The 14,470-nt window shown below is 46.7% G+C and overlaps 1 protein-coding gene across 1 annotated transcript in view; it reads left to right on the top strand.

Annotated features, from left to right (window-relative positions):
• Window positions 1-6,059: 6,059 nt before the first annotated feature.
• SNX29 (sorting nexin 29) overlaps window positions 6,060-14,470 on the top strand; it is a 409,777-nt gene continuing 401,366 nt past the window's right edge. Inside the window, exon 1 of the mRNA XM_063623811.1 lies at window positions 6,060-6,276. The gene's annotated coding sequence lies outside the window, so the exon portion shown is untranslated. The remainder of the gene's footprint in view (window positions 6,277-14,470) is intronic.

Below are 14,470 nucleotides of genomic sequence, written 5' to 3'. Positions count from 1 at the left end.
ATGCTTATTTTGCAAAGCAAAACGCAAGCCCCACTAGGAAGAAGAAAATGCTCCGTGCTTGCTTTTGGGTTGCTGCATGGAGGTCGTCTCCTTACATGGATCAGCCAGTGGTTAAGGATGGTGGTAAACCAGGGGCTTTCTGTTACAGTCTTCCTTCCACATGGCCCATTTGCTCAATGCATGTCTCTTTTGCTTCCAAAGGAATTTTGACTTTGTGGGGCATGCTATGATGTCTTAGCTTTCCTGGCTGAACTGAGTAAACTGCCTTCCTGGCCATCTCATAGCTGGTGAGGTCATTGTTCCCATTTGGAAACTGTTTTTACTTTGCCTCCCTCATGAGAAATCTGGTTCCAGTGGCCTATGACTGCACCAGCTGCTTGTCTGGCCCAGAGCTGGAGTCACCTGATGGTCCTTGTCTGAGCTCTGCCACAGATGCAGATGAGGTTGCAGAGAGGTGGCTGTGGGGGCCACCTGTCTGGCCCTCCAGACTGTCCAGGTGTCAGATGTCACAGAGCCTCTGTGGGCCCAGGTAGAGTTCTTGATATTTCTTGTTCCTTCCTTGAGCTCACCTGGTTGCCCTTCTTTTTGTCAGGGTTGACTCCTCCACCCACCACCCCCACCATCATCAATATGATGATCATCATAGTAGCCACCATTAATTGCCCAGGGTTGGGAGGTGCAATCACTGATTCCATTATTGCTACCATTAAGTAATGATGATTATGATGACAGCAGCTCACATTTATTGAGTGCTTAGTGTGTTTCAGACATTCTTTTAATCTTCCCAGTGAGGTAGGTAGAAGTACGACTGCCCTCTTAGAGATGAGGGACCAAGGCACAAAGAAGTCATCACTTGTTGAAGGTAACCAGCTGGGGAGTGAATGAGCCAGGATCCAATTTCAGTGTGATTCTATATCAGGGGTTGACAAACTATCACCTGCAGGGCCGTGATTTATTTCGTGAACAAAGCGTTATTGTAACCCATCTGTTTAGGAATGGTTCTTGGCAGCTTGCATGTGGCAGCAGCAGAGGTGAGTAGTTACAAAGGAGACTGCGTGGCTCACAGGCCTGACCCTTTACCAAAAGAGCTCACCTGACACCCTGTTCTGGAACCCAAGCTCTCAGCCAGCACACTGCGCCGCCTTTCAAGGAGAGACGAAATCACCAGGTTTCCACAGTGTCCCAGGCACTGGGAGACAGTAATGAAGTGGCATATTCTGGTGAGGAGGCAGACAGTAATGATATACTCACTTTAGTACAAACAGAGAATTGCTCTGAAGGAAAAGTGTAGGCTGTCAAGAAAGCAGCAAACATAGGCAGCGAGTGCTTGCATGTCTATGCTGGAGGGCAGGGACCCAGGCAGTTTCGCTGGTGGAAGTGACATTTGAGAAGATGAGGGTGGAGGGAGGAGCCTTCGGGGGAAGGAAAGGATGTGCAAAAGCCCAGAGGTGAGCAACCATGACCTAGAGGAAAGGGTGATTCCCTTTTCCATGTGAGGAAACTGGAAGTTTAAGGAACCCTTGTCACGGGTCACATGGCAAGCTGAATGGTTGCTCAGAGAATCGAACCAACTTTGTTTGAATCTAAGCCCCATGTTGTTGCTCCTATTCTAGGTTCCTCTGCTCCTAGGTCCCCACCTCCTTACATACCTCGCCCCAGTTAGCATCCTCTTCCCATAACTGAACAGGCTGACGGGTGCCCTCGTGACCCTGGAATGTGCCTTGGCCGTAGCACAGGGGCATCGGCGTGGTTTCTGGAGCCCAGCCTACTGTACATTCCTGGTTTTTCCCTTTGCTTCATCTCTCATCACACAGAGGCACTTCAGCCACATTTCTGGTTCACCTTTGCTGCTAGAACCTTCTTAACAATAACGTATTGAGTTATTGTTAGATCGTTACATAAATTTCTATGAACGCATTCTGATAGATTTGCCCTCTAGAGAGCTCCTTCAGGAGAAAAGCTCTTAGAAGAGTGATGTGAGGGAGTGAGTTCTTTGCATGCCGGTTTCTTCTTGCCGCAGATCATTGGGAGAGAGGGCAGAATGTTGGCACCTGGGTTGTGGGGTGAGGAGGGTGGTGGTCTCCTTCTGAACTGCACGTGTTGGGGAGAGCTTTCATCAGAAAGGGTTTCCCGCCACAGCTAAAGGATGGCTTTGGAGGTGATCTCAAGACTTGGCCTCACTGCTGAGGGGTGTGAGGTTTCTTCTGCAGGTGATGAAATGTTCTATGATAACATTGTCGGGATAGCTGCACAGCTCTGTGAATATGCTGAAAACCACTGAATTGTATGCTTGAACTGGGTGAATTGTTTGGTATGTGAATTGTATCTCACAGCTGTTCTTTTAAAAAGGAGAAGCCTGACAAAGCTTCAGGGAGGCTGTCCCGGAGCCCCAGTTCTAGGGAGGGTGCCCTGTAGGCTCAAAGCGCAAGTGATGCCGCCTGATTTGTTCATGGCCCCGTGAGGCTGTGACACTGAAACAAGCCGAAATGTAGCTCTCATGGGTGGGAGCTGATCACGGGCTTCCTTTTCAGAAATGACCCCAGGAGGCCATGTGGGTCTTGTCAGTGGGCACGGACTTGGCTGGAGGGCCTGGGCTGGGATGGTCGTTTGCCGCCTACTGCCTTGGTGAAGTGGCTTTGTCTTTGGGCAAGGCAACGTGGACGTACTGTGTGGACAGGAGGGGATGGCAGACATTTAAAATGCATTCATGGCCAGGTGTGGCTCATGCCTGTAATCCGAGCACTCTGGGAGGCCAAGGTGGGTGGATCACCTGAGGTCAGTAGTTCGAGACCAGCCTGGCCAACATGGTGAAATGCTGTCTGTACTAAAAATACAAAAAATTAGCTGGGCATGGTGGTGTGCACCTGTAATCCCAGCTACTTGGGAGGCTGAGGCAGGAGAATCACTTGAACTCCAGAGGCGGAGGTTGCAGTGAGCTGAGATCATGCCACTGCACTGCAGCCTGGGGACAGTCCAGGGTTCAACAGCCGCCTCCTGGGTTCAAGTGATTATCCTGCCTTGGCCTCCCAAAGTGCTGGTATTGCAGGGGTGAGCCACCGTACCTGGCCACACTCATTTATTAAATATTGGTGCTGTAGGAAACGGTAAAGAAGGTGGATAAGAAGCTCAAGTTCTAGATCGGGTTTCTCACTCTCGGTGTCGACATTTGGGCTGGATAATCCTTTGTGGTGGGGGCTGTCCTGTGCACCTCTGACTTCTAGATGCCCGAAGTGCTCCTCCCTTCCCCATTATGACAACTAAAGAAGTCTCCAGATGTTGCCCAGTGTCCCTTGGGGTTGAAATTGCCCCAGTTGAGAAGCCTGGCTCTAGATGGTGGGGGCAGATCCTGTGGTGCAGGAGCCATGGAGAACACATGGTGTGAGAGTGGCAGTGCAGGTGATGGTGTGTGGGTGACAGGGAGCGGGGTCCTTAGTGAATCTCAGTGACACGTGTGTATGTGAGCTGGCGACTGAGGAGGCTGTGTAGCATTTGTGGCAGTTGAGAGCACTGGATCCAGACCCACGGAGCAAAGCCAGCTCCGTGTCTCCTCTGTTACACGGGAGAGGCCACTTACCCCTGAGGTCATCGGTCAGGGAGGCGTGTGCGTGGGTGTGCCTGCCTGCTGGTGCGCATATATCAGAACAGAGAGGAAAAGCTCAGGCAGAAGGAGGAGGGTAGATGGGCTGTCCTTGGGGCTGTGGGGGTGGAGAAGAATGCTCTGACATGGGACGGAGGCTTCGGGGACTTCTCACGGATTGGTTACAGAGGGAGCTGTGGAGGGTGACAGCCAGGATTCTGGTTTAAGTGTCTGAGTAGGTGGTGGACACGGTCCCAGAGAAGGGGTTCTGTGGGAGAGGAGGCTGTGTGAGTGAGTGTGTGTGTGTGTGTGAGAGGAGTGTGAGTGTGTGTGAGAGCGTGTGTATGTGTGTGGAGTGTGTGAGGAGTATGAGAGTGTGTGTGAGAAATGTGTGTGTGTGTGCACGTGTGCACGCACTGTTTGCAGTGCCTCCGAGACATCCCGGAGGCCCTGATGGCTGGAGAGAGAGCCGTAGGATTTACTGACGACCTGGAGCCCAGGAGAAAAATCCTGGCCAGCGTGTTTAGGGTGTTAGGGGTGCAGCGTGATTTTACATATCTTAGATCACATAGCAGCTTGGAGGAGAGCTTGGAGGGACCTTTCACTAGGCCCGGTGCTTGTTTGTGGTCTATAATTCCTTCTCTAGCTCCTGATCGACCCTGTGGGACAGCCTCACCCTCCTCCCTGGTTGACACGGGCTCTTTGAGAGCTGAGAGGTTCCTATAGAACTGTATTATTCCTGCTGCTAATTGGAAGTTTCAGAAAGCTGCCCACACCATCTTCATGTGATGACTAAGAGCACCAAAGGGAACCCAGCTCTGGGGTCTGCTATTGCATCCCTAAACCTTTCTGAAAAGGCTTAATTTTTTTTTTTTTTTTGAAGGGAGGGAGGGAGAAAACACGCACAGTTATTCCCATCTTGTGATCATCCTGAGTCAGATAGCAGCAAATGTGTGGTTTTGAAGTCATACCAGAGCATGGGCTTTTTTAGTGAAGATTCTCAAGTTTTGAGCCTGTGGTGCAGAGGGAGGGCTCTAGGGAGGGCAGGAGGTCTGCTGAGCACCCAGCTTTGGCCATAGCTATGTTCCAGAGGCTGTGGGTGGGTTTCTGCATTTACAGTGGAGAGGCTGGTTCAGGGCTGTAGCCCTCTTCTGGGGTAGCGTTGCCCTCCCTGGGGAACCTTGGCAAGTGCCAACAGCCACAGGCAGCCCAGATTTCAGGCCAGGGAACTGAAGAGTAGATGGATTTCTCCTGACCAAAAGGACAGGGAGGCCTTAGCTTGAGCGGTGTCCAGTATTTGATTGCGTTCCTGTTTTACTAATGATCATTATATGTACTCAGCCTCTAATGTCTCGTGGTGTGGTGGTATGGCCCAATTGTTAGATTTGGTAGAAGACCTAGTTTTGATAATCAGTTCTGCCTTACTGGCTGTGCACTGTCAGGCAATTCCCCGACCTCTCTGGGCTCCAGTGTCCAGTGAATCCCAAGGCTCACAGGGCATTTGCGAGGATGCAGTGAGAATTCTGAGATTCCCAGTAGCCATCCCCGCTGCTGCTTATTAGTGGTGGTGTTCTACGTTACACATGTATTTTTCTAAATTACGCCAAAAGCTTTGAGTCTTTATTCTGGAAGTGTTACTCTCTGTTTTAGAAGTGTTTTTACAGACTTAACAACATGAAGTGTTGCCTAAGAATGAAATGCAAATCGGTACCTGGTGGCTCTCGTGGCTTTGCTTATCAACTGAGAAGTAGGCCACGTATGTTTCTGAAAAGGAAGATGGCAAACTCTTCTTGGGAATTGAAGATGGGAAGAAAAAGAAGGGAGGAGGAAAGGGGCGAGGCGGCTGGAGGGAAAAGGTGGAGACAGGCCAGAGGGTGGCAAGGTGTCAGTGCGGGGCTGAGATCTGTCATTTTACTCTTCTGCTGGGCGGTACCTCCAATACCTCTGTGTCCCCCAGGGCCAGGAAGAGAAGTGGATGCTGAACGGAGGAAAGAGCTTGGATGGGATCCCAGCTCTGCCGTCTGGCAGAGGGGTCATCTTGGTCACCATCCTTCACCTCTCCTTCACCTCACCATCCTTCACCTCTCTGGATCTCAGTGTTCTCATCTGTAAAATGGGTTTAAAATATTCTCTTCCTCTCAGCAATGTTGAAGGATTAAATGAAATCAGGCGAGGTGCTTAGAATACTGCCTGGCAGATATTAAGGGCTCAAAGAATTGTCATTGTCATTAACATGATATTGTAATAAATGAACTTGACTTTTATAATCCCACGAGATAGGAAGGACGGATGATCATGCCATTCTCGATTTAAGGGATATGGGCACTGAGATTGAAAGAGGTAAAGTAATGGATGTGGAGCCACAGGGCAGGGGTCAGTCAGTGTTCTGTGTGAAGATGGGAAATATTTTTAGCTTTGTGGGCCATATGGTCTTTGTCGCAGCTGCTCAACTCTGCCATTGTAGTGTGAGAGCAGTGTTGAAGTCAAATGAAATATGGAGATGAATCTACATTTAAAACGTTTTATTTGGGAAGCAAGAATTGGAATTCAGGATGTACACACAGACCAGGTGGTCTTTGGCAGGTCCAAAGAACAAAGAGAGGGTTGGAGGTTTTCTAAACAGGAGAAATGTTCCACATTGCTCTGCAAGAAAGTTCATTGGCGCTGGAAAGTTCTGTGGAACCGACAACTTCTGATTGGTGAGTGACTGCCGGAGATAAAGCTAGTCTTAGAATTGTAGACAGTTTCAGTAGCTATTAGATAAAAGTGGGTTCCAGTTCCAACAGGCAGTTCCAACAGCCAGGCTTGCGGAGAGTTACATTCTTGGAGCAGTGTTACGTTCCCTGAGTGCTTTTCCCTACTGGCTGCTTGACTCTGTTTTAGTTGGGTGTGACAAGAATGACCCAGTTTGTATGATCAGCTTTCACAAGCAGGCACGGATACTATATGCTCTAATGGCATGCCTGTGTTTCAATAAAACTTTATTTACAAAAACAGGTGATGGCTGGATTTGGCCTGTGGGCTCTAGTTTTTGACCCCCTGACTTCAGTGCCCAAGTGCTGAGTGAGGTCTTGAATCTGTGTCTTTTGGCTCCAAATTCTAGCTCTCTCCCATTCTGCCACGTAGCTTCCTCTATGTCCCAATCAGGAGAAGCTTATGTCTGTCAACCAGGAGCCAAACACCTTCTGCTTCTGGAGCCAATGCTAATGTTTGGGAGAAGGGAAGGCTTCATTTTCCAACCTCTGTGATGCCTGCAGAGATGTTTCCTTGCTTATAACTTAATGCGATTTGATCCCCTTGACTTTTGGATGGGTGCTGCTGCCCGTCTGCTTCTTATTTATTTATTTATTTAGAGACAGAGTCTCACTCTGTTGCCCAGGCTGGAGTGCAGTGGTGCAGTCTCAGCTCACTGTGCCTCCTGGTTCAAGCGATTCTCCTGCCTCAGCCTCCTAAGTAACTGGGATTACAAATATGCTCCACCATGCTGGGCTAATTTTTGTATTTTTAGTAGAGATGTGGTTTCACCATATTGGCCAGGCTGGTCTCGAATTCTTGACCTTAAGTGGTCCCCCCCAACCTTGGCCTCCCAAAGTGTTGGGATTACGGGCGTGAGCCACTGCCCCCGGCCCCCTCTGCTCCTTATTAGTGGTTCTGCAGAAGCAAGTCTGATCCAAGGTCATTGGGAACCTCGTGTTCCTGTTAACTCCCTCTCTAGAGGGCGGATAGATGCTTCCCTGGTGCACTACTGGTATTACAGAGCAGTGTCTCCTGGGAGATGTAGCTAGAGCATCTCCCCTGTGCTTCTGAGCTGCAGGAATTAAGATGTGGGAGGTTTGGTGGAGTGAAACTCATCAAGAGAGCAGGTAGTGGGTACACAGTTAGCCTGCTCACCTCTTTGACTGCAGAAACTCAGGGCAAGAAGACAACAGTCCCATCTTGGCAAGATACATCTTTTGAGATTTTCAGCCTTGACCTCTGCCCAAAGGAAAGGGCGAGAGAATCTAGCTGTTGCTGCCCGTGTGAGCTCTGGGCTGATGGGAGGTAGGGAGATCTATCACGGGATTTCGGCCAACTCTGCAGCGGCATTAGCTCCTTTGTTGACCCAAGCTGGGCTGGAAGAGGAATTAACAATGACAGGCAAACCAACCTCTTGTGGCGTTCACCAGTTTTCAAGGCAGCATTTAAGCCAGCACAAAAGAATTCTCAAACCTTGTTCAGGGGAATAGGTTTATTTTCCACGTGATAATGCTGTTGGTGCTTTATAAATGATGAATAATAAAAAGATTGGAAGGTTATCAAATGACATGGATGTGGGATCTGTGCCGTGTGGCTTGTTTGAAAGTTGCTAAGCTCTCCTCTCCTCTTAGTAATAAACAGCATGTTGAAGGAGATTTTATGTTTGGCATTTTTGCTCTTTGGATTTTTAGGGGGAAGAAAATGGTCCTATAAATGGAAAGTATTGTTACTATTAAAAAAAAAAACAAAACAACCAATTCTCTTGTCCCTGAGGTAGGAGGGTTAGTAAACAGCTTAGTGTCCTCTCCTGAGAGGTCTCACAACCAATGCTAATTATATTTCGTTTACTGCTTAGGTGACTTCTAAAGGGAGATTGGCTTGGGAATAATTATTTGGGAATTATTCTATTTTTAGGGTTTATGTTCAGGGATTATCTAAATTTTTACTGATCTATTACTGGTTGCATTTTTATAAACTTCCTCTATTATAAATTTGCAGCCGTCAAATTTGGCTCCTAGCCAGAAGTGGGTCACTATTTGTCATGGAGTGAATTATGTCCTCCTACCCCTCAAATATATATGTTAAGCCCTAACTCCCAAAGTGATTGTATTTGGAGATAGGGCTTTTAAGGATGTAATTGAAGTGAAATGAGGTCATAAGTGAGGGACTGGCCAGGCATGGTGGCTCATGCCTTTGGGAAACCATGGCAGGTTGATCACTTCAGGTCAGGAGTTGGAGACCAGCCTGGCCAAAAAGATGAAACCCCATCTCTACTAAAAATACAAAACAAACAAACAAACAAATTAGCCAGGCATGGTGGCATACACCCGTAGTCCCAGCTACTTGAGAGGCAGAGGCATGAGAATCTCTTGAACCTGGGAGGCAGAGGTTGCAGTGAGCCGAGATGGTGCCCCTGAATTCCAGCCTGAGTGACACAGGGAGACTCCATCTCAAAAAAAAAAAAAAAAAAAAAAAAAGATATGGGGCTGTCGTATGATAGGACCAACAGCCTTATAAGAAGAGAGGAGGTCGAGTGTGGTATAATAGCTCACACCCACAATCCCAGCACTTTGGGAGTCAGAGGCAGGAGGATCACTTGAGGATCTCTTCGATTTGAGACTAGCCTGGGACACACAGGGAGACCATGTTTCTACAAAAATAATTAAAAAAAAAAATTAGCCATTGTTGTGTACACTTGTAGTCCTAGCTACTTGGAAGGCTGAGGCAGGAAGGTTGCTTGAGCCCAGAAGTTGGAAGTTACAGTGAGCTATGATTGTGTCATTGCACTCCAGCCTGGGTAACAGAGCAAGACCCTGTCTTAAACAAAACAAAACAAACCCCACCATATTGGGGTACACATTGGCAGAGAGGAGACCATGTGAGGACTTGGGGGAAAAGGCAGCCATATACAAATCAAGGAGAGAGGCCTCAGGAGAAACCAACTCTGCCAACACCTCGGTCTTAGACTTCCAGCCTCCAGAACTGTGAGAAATACATTTCTGTGGTTTCAGCTGCCCAGTCTGGTATTTTGTTATGGCAGCCCTGGCAGACTGATAGACATTAGTGATGTCTCTTCTCCCAGCTTTTGACAGGTGCAGGTTCAAATCTTAGCTCTGCTGCTTAGCAGCTTGAGCCTTTAGACAAACTGATAACGTTTCTGTGCCCCAGTTTCCATTTATGTGAAATGGGAATAGTGAATGTTCCAGAAACTATGTCTAGTCAGTCCTCAGTATCTGTGGGTTTTACATCCGTAGATGCAACCAACTGCGGATTGAAAATATTCAAGAAGAACATACAAAATATCAATACAATAATAGAGAACAATACAAATAAAAATCCAACATAGTGTACCAATTATTTATATAGCATTTGCATTATATTAGGTATTATAAGTAATCTAGAGATGATTTAAAGTCTACCGGAGGATGTGTTTAGGCTATTTACAAATACTGTGCCATTTCATATAAGGGACTTGAGCACCCTTGGACTGTGGTATCCGAGGTGGGTCCTGTAGCCAATACCCCATGGATACCAAAGGATGTGTCTTGTGTTGTTTTAGTGTGAATTGTGAAAGAGATTGGCTACATCTGAGTGTTGCTATCAAATGTTGATTCTCATTTGTTCTCAGTGATTTGAATTTGACCCCCCGGGGATACACATTTCACTAGGGTTTATGACTGAGGCAGTGTGGTGTGGGGGAAAATTTGCAGGTCCTGGGGTCGGGCTGTTCAGGGCTTTTTTTTGTTTCTGTTTTTTGTTTTCTGAGATGGAGTCTCGATTTGTCATCCAGGCTGGAGTGCAGTGGCTCAGTCATAGCTTACTGTAGCTTCCAGCTCCTGGGATGAAGCAATCCTCCTACCACAGCCTCCTGAATAGCAGAGACTGTAGGTACACATCACTACACCCGGCTAGTCATTTTACTTTTTGTAGAGACATGGTCTCCCTGTGTTTTCCGGGCTGGTCTTGAACTCCAAGAGATCTTCAAGTGATCCTCCCACCTCAGCCTCCCAAAGTGCTGGGATTATGGGCATGAGCCACCGCGCCTGGCTGAGTTCAGGTTTTTCTCTCAGTTTTACTTCTCTGTCGGTGTGTCTAGCTGCTTTCCTACTCACAGCCTCAGTTTACTTAGCTGTAAAGGAGGAGGAGGAGAGTGGAATTGGGCTGGGTCATTAGCATTCTTGTATGTGATGCCAGTTATATGATTTTTATGGCTCCATTTTAATTATCGAGATGTGACTAGGTCCTCATGACCCTCCTGTGGTCTTTGTCCGCACGTGTGCATGTTTATCTGTGTAGGTCTTAATGAAAGTTACACCTATCATCTTCACAAGCAGACTTTGTCATATTCTCTCACAGCTGCAGTTCTTGTCTCAATGCCTGGTATATAATAGATGCTTAATTATTGTGAATTTTTTAATAGCTATATTGAGATGGGATATACGTCTCTTACAATTCACCCACCCACCTATGCAATTCAGTGGTTTTTTTTATACATTAACAGTATACAATTGTTTTTCTCCAGTCTTTTAAAATGAGTGAATGAATTCTGTATCTGGTGCTTTGTCTTTAACAGTCTTACCTTCAATCAGTCAATATTTGCCAGATGCCTGCTGTGGGCAGGGTGCTGGTCTCAACACTGGAGAGACAGCAGTCCGACAATCAGATGAAATTCCCCCTGCCCTCACGGAGCTTAGGTTGTTGTTGGGAGAACACTCTGTGCCTAGATATGATAGTTTTTTGGCATCTGTTTTTTGTCTAGCTTTTCTCCAGCTGTTGTGCAGAGATGGTTAGCTGGCTAGTGATAACCCGTAGTCTACTTTGTCTTAGACCTCAGTGTCCTCACTGTTTCGGATATTGTGGGTAAAGGCTCTATGTCATCTTAGTTTTCATATGATCAGTAGTCACTGGACATGGGGGAGGGAGCCAGGGCAGGAAATGCCAGGCTGAAAGTTACAGATGCTGCAGGCTCAAGGGGACAAGACGCACAGGGACCCTGGCAGGATGAGCATCTCGTGGTTGCAGGGCCCGGCGCATGGGCCGGTGGGTTCCTCTGGGCTCCCTTGCTCATGTTCCTTCCATTTGCTATGATCTGGGGGTGGTTGTTATGTTGGAAGGGCGCCGGTGCCGGGAGAGGCATGTAAACTGTTAGCAGCCAGAAGAGGTGGGAGGTTTAAGTCATGCTCATTGGAGTGTGATGCTAGAGACGTGTTGCTCTCTGTTCCATGGAATGCAACCCTCAGTCAGGACGGCACCCAGATGTCCCCAGATTTTGCAAAATCAGCCTTGCTTTTGTCATCTGTTGAGTCAACCCAGGACACAAGGGGCCAGATGTCCTGAATGTTCCATCATGGTCCTGGAAAAAACACGGAACCCCCAACAATTGGGAAGCTCGCTTGATAGGTCTTCTGACTTTTTGTTTAGGAGATCAGAGATGAGTCAAAACAGGACCTTCCAGGGTATGGCCTGGGCCCTCTCCATTGTCATGCATATGCAATGCTCTTAGTGGTGGTCGCCTGTCTTCAGCATCCAAAGTGTCAGACAGTGTGTGTAGTTTTCCGACTTGAGTAGTATTTTCTTTTCTTTGTACAGTTGTGCATGTGTGACTTGGAAGGAGCATATTTGGCTAGATGACACATGGGCTTCTCTGGAGTTGCTGTTCTGATCGTAATAGTGTGTTATTTTTCTGAGGGTGTTGTGTCTATATTGTGCTAGAAAGCAAATGAGTTATTGTGGATCATTCCAAGTGTATTATCCCATGTATCCCTGAGATGCTTTGTATATGGATGCTTTGTATATGGGTTAAATATATAAAGTAACGTAAATAAATAACCCTGTAATACTGAGTTTGAATGGGAAATTTCAGTGTGAAATGATGAGGTATTTAAAAATTGTGTTTGTGTGTCTATGTATGTGTGTATATATATATTCCTGTGTGTAGATACCTATAAAGTTTTAGAATAACACTAGTACAACAATATAATTGCTGAGAACAAATAAAAATATTGGCTTGTGAGGGCCGGGCACAGTTGCTTACACCTGTAATCCTAACTTTGGGAGGCTGAGATGGGAGTTCTTGAGTTCAGGAGTTCGAGATCAGACTGGGCAACCTGGCGAAGCCCCATCTCTACACAAAATAGAAAAAGTTAGCCAGGTGTGGGGGTGCACACCTGTAGTCCTAGCTACTCGGGAGGCTGAGGCAAGAGGATCGCCTGAGCCCAGGAATTGGAGGCTGAGTGAGCTGTGATGGCGCCACTGTACTCCAGCCTTGGTGACAGAGTGAGACCCTGTCTCAAAAACAAACAAACTGGCATATGTTTCCCTGTTTTCTTCCATTTTAAGAAAATATTCATTTTAAGTCTATGTTGCCTGAGCCTATGGCCAGTATATACTTTACGCATTCCTTTTGAATCCTGGGGTAATCTTATGTTTAATGCTTTCCACCAGTCCTCTGTTGGTATCTTGCTAGTCGTTTAGGTTATTGCAAGCTTAATCTGAGATATATTCTGCAAGGGACTGTTGATGGTTACAGTATTCCCAGAGTTGTTACACGTTGTTACTAGTTGGTGCTCTTTATACTTCCAAATCAGTATTGTGGATCCAAAAATTTGTAGGTCACATTTTCTGAGAATCTTAAATATGTTACTACATTTTCTTGAGGCATTGCTGTCAAAGTTGTAGTAATCTAATTTTCTTCTCCTTAGAAGACTTGCCCAAAGGAATTCTTCTTTCTCTAAAGGTCAGCGATTTTACTAGACTCTGTCTAGGTGTTAGTTATTCCGTCAGTATTCTCAGGTACATGGCACGCTCTTTCAGTCCCTTTCCATATGGAACTTCAGGTCTCTTTATTCCAACCAAGTGTTTTTGAATTGAGTTGTTAGTACCTGTTTTTTTGGTTTCTTCTCCAGGGACTTCTGTTTTCTGTTCGTCTTATTTGCCTGTCTTCAGTATTTGTCACTTCCTCTCAAATCTATCCCTTTCTTCATATCCTTTTTTTTTTTCCAAAAAAAAAAAAAAAAAATTTGCCCTTTTCATCTTCTAGGTGTTCCTTCTACGTTGGTCTTCATTTCTGAAATACTTTCTTTAATGTCCTGAGTTTGGTCACCTTGCTGCATTTTTCTGGTTCTGGTGTACGTTGTTCTTTTATGTCTTAGATCATTTCTGTATTGTCTTCCAGCTTGTTTTGCAATAGGTCACAGTCATTGGAGTATTTCTGGCACATCTTTATCTGCAGCTATATTCTATTACTTATTCTGTTTCTCCTCATAATGTTGTGTATGGTTTTATTGGATACTTGTTTGTTGCTTCTCTTTTTTTTTTTTTTTTTTTTTTGAGATGGAGTCTTGCTCTTTTGCCCAGGCTGGAGTGCAGTGGTGCGATCACTGGAAGCTCCGCCTCCCGTGTTCCCACCATTCTCCTGCCCCAGCCTCCCGAGTAGCTGGGACTATAGGCACCCGCCACCACACCCAGCTAATTTTTTTTGTATTTTCAGTAGAGACGGGGTTTCACCGTGTTAGCCAGGATGGTCTCGATTTCCTGACCTTGTGATCTGCCCGCCTCGGCCTCCCAAAGTGCTGGGATTACAGGTTTGAGCCGCCGCGCCCGGCCTGTTGATTCTCTTCATGTGTAGTTAGGAAGTGAAACTTTAGGAAAGAGGCGTAGAGGGAGCAGAACCCTCTCTCCTGTGGATTTCATGTGGTGTTAGGTATACCGCAACTTGTTTTCTGAGCTTTCCTGGCTCTTCTCCCCCATTTCATCTAGATCTTCTTTTTGCCTCTTCTCTAATGTCTCACTCCTGCTAAACTGTGATTTTGCTCCTGTAGCTTTTTACCTCACTGCAGGGCCCAGTCCAGGAAGGGAGTCCTGGCAGTCCAGATTTGAGAGTCAGTGGAGGTGGGCCTAGGTTACTGTGGATCTCCTTGTGCTCATCTGCTAGGGGAGGAGAAAAATCTCCTGGCTTTACTGCACTTCTCAACGTGGCCCACCATGCTTTTATGAACCCCGAATATATGAGACAGGCCTCAGTTAATTTAGAAAGTTTATTTTGCTAAGGTTGAGGGCGCGCGCCCATGACACAGCCTCAGGAGGTCCTGAAGACATGTGCCCAAGGTGGTCAGAACACGGTTGGGTTTTATACATTCTAGGGAGACATGAGACATC

This window comes from Symphalangus syndactylus, chromosome 18 (assembly GCF_028878055.3).
Source record: "Symphalangus syndactylus isolate Jambi chromosome 18, NHGRI_mSymSyn1-v2.1_pri, whole genome shotgun sequence".
NCBI lineage: Eukaryota > Metazoa > Chordata > Mammalia > Primates > Hylobatidae > Symphalangus > Symphalangus syndactylus.
Note: the sequence above shows the minus strand (reverse complement) of the source record. Positions and strands in the feature narration are given on the sequence as shown.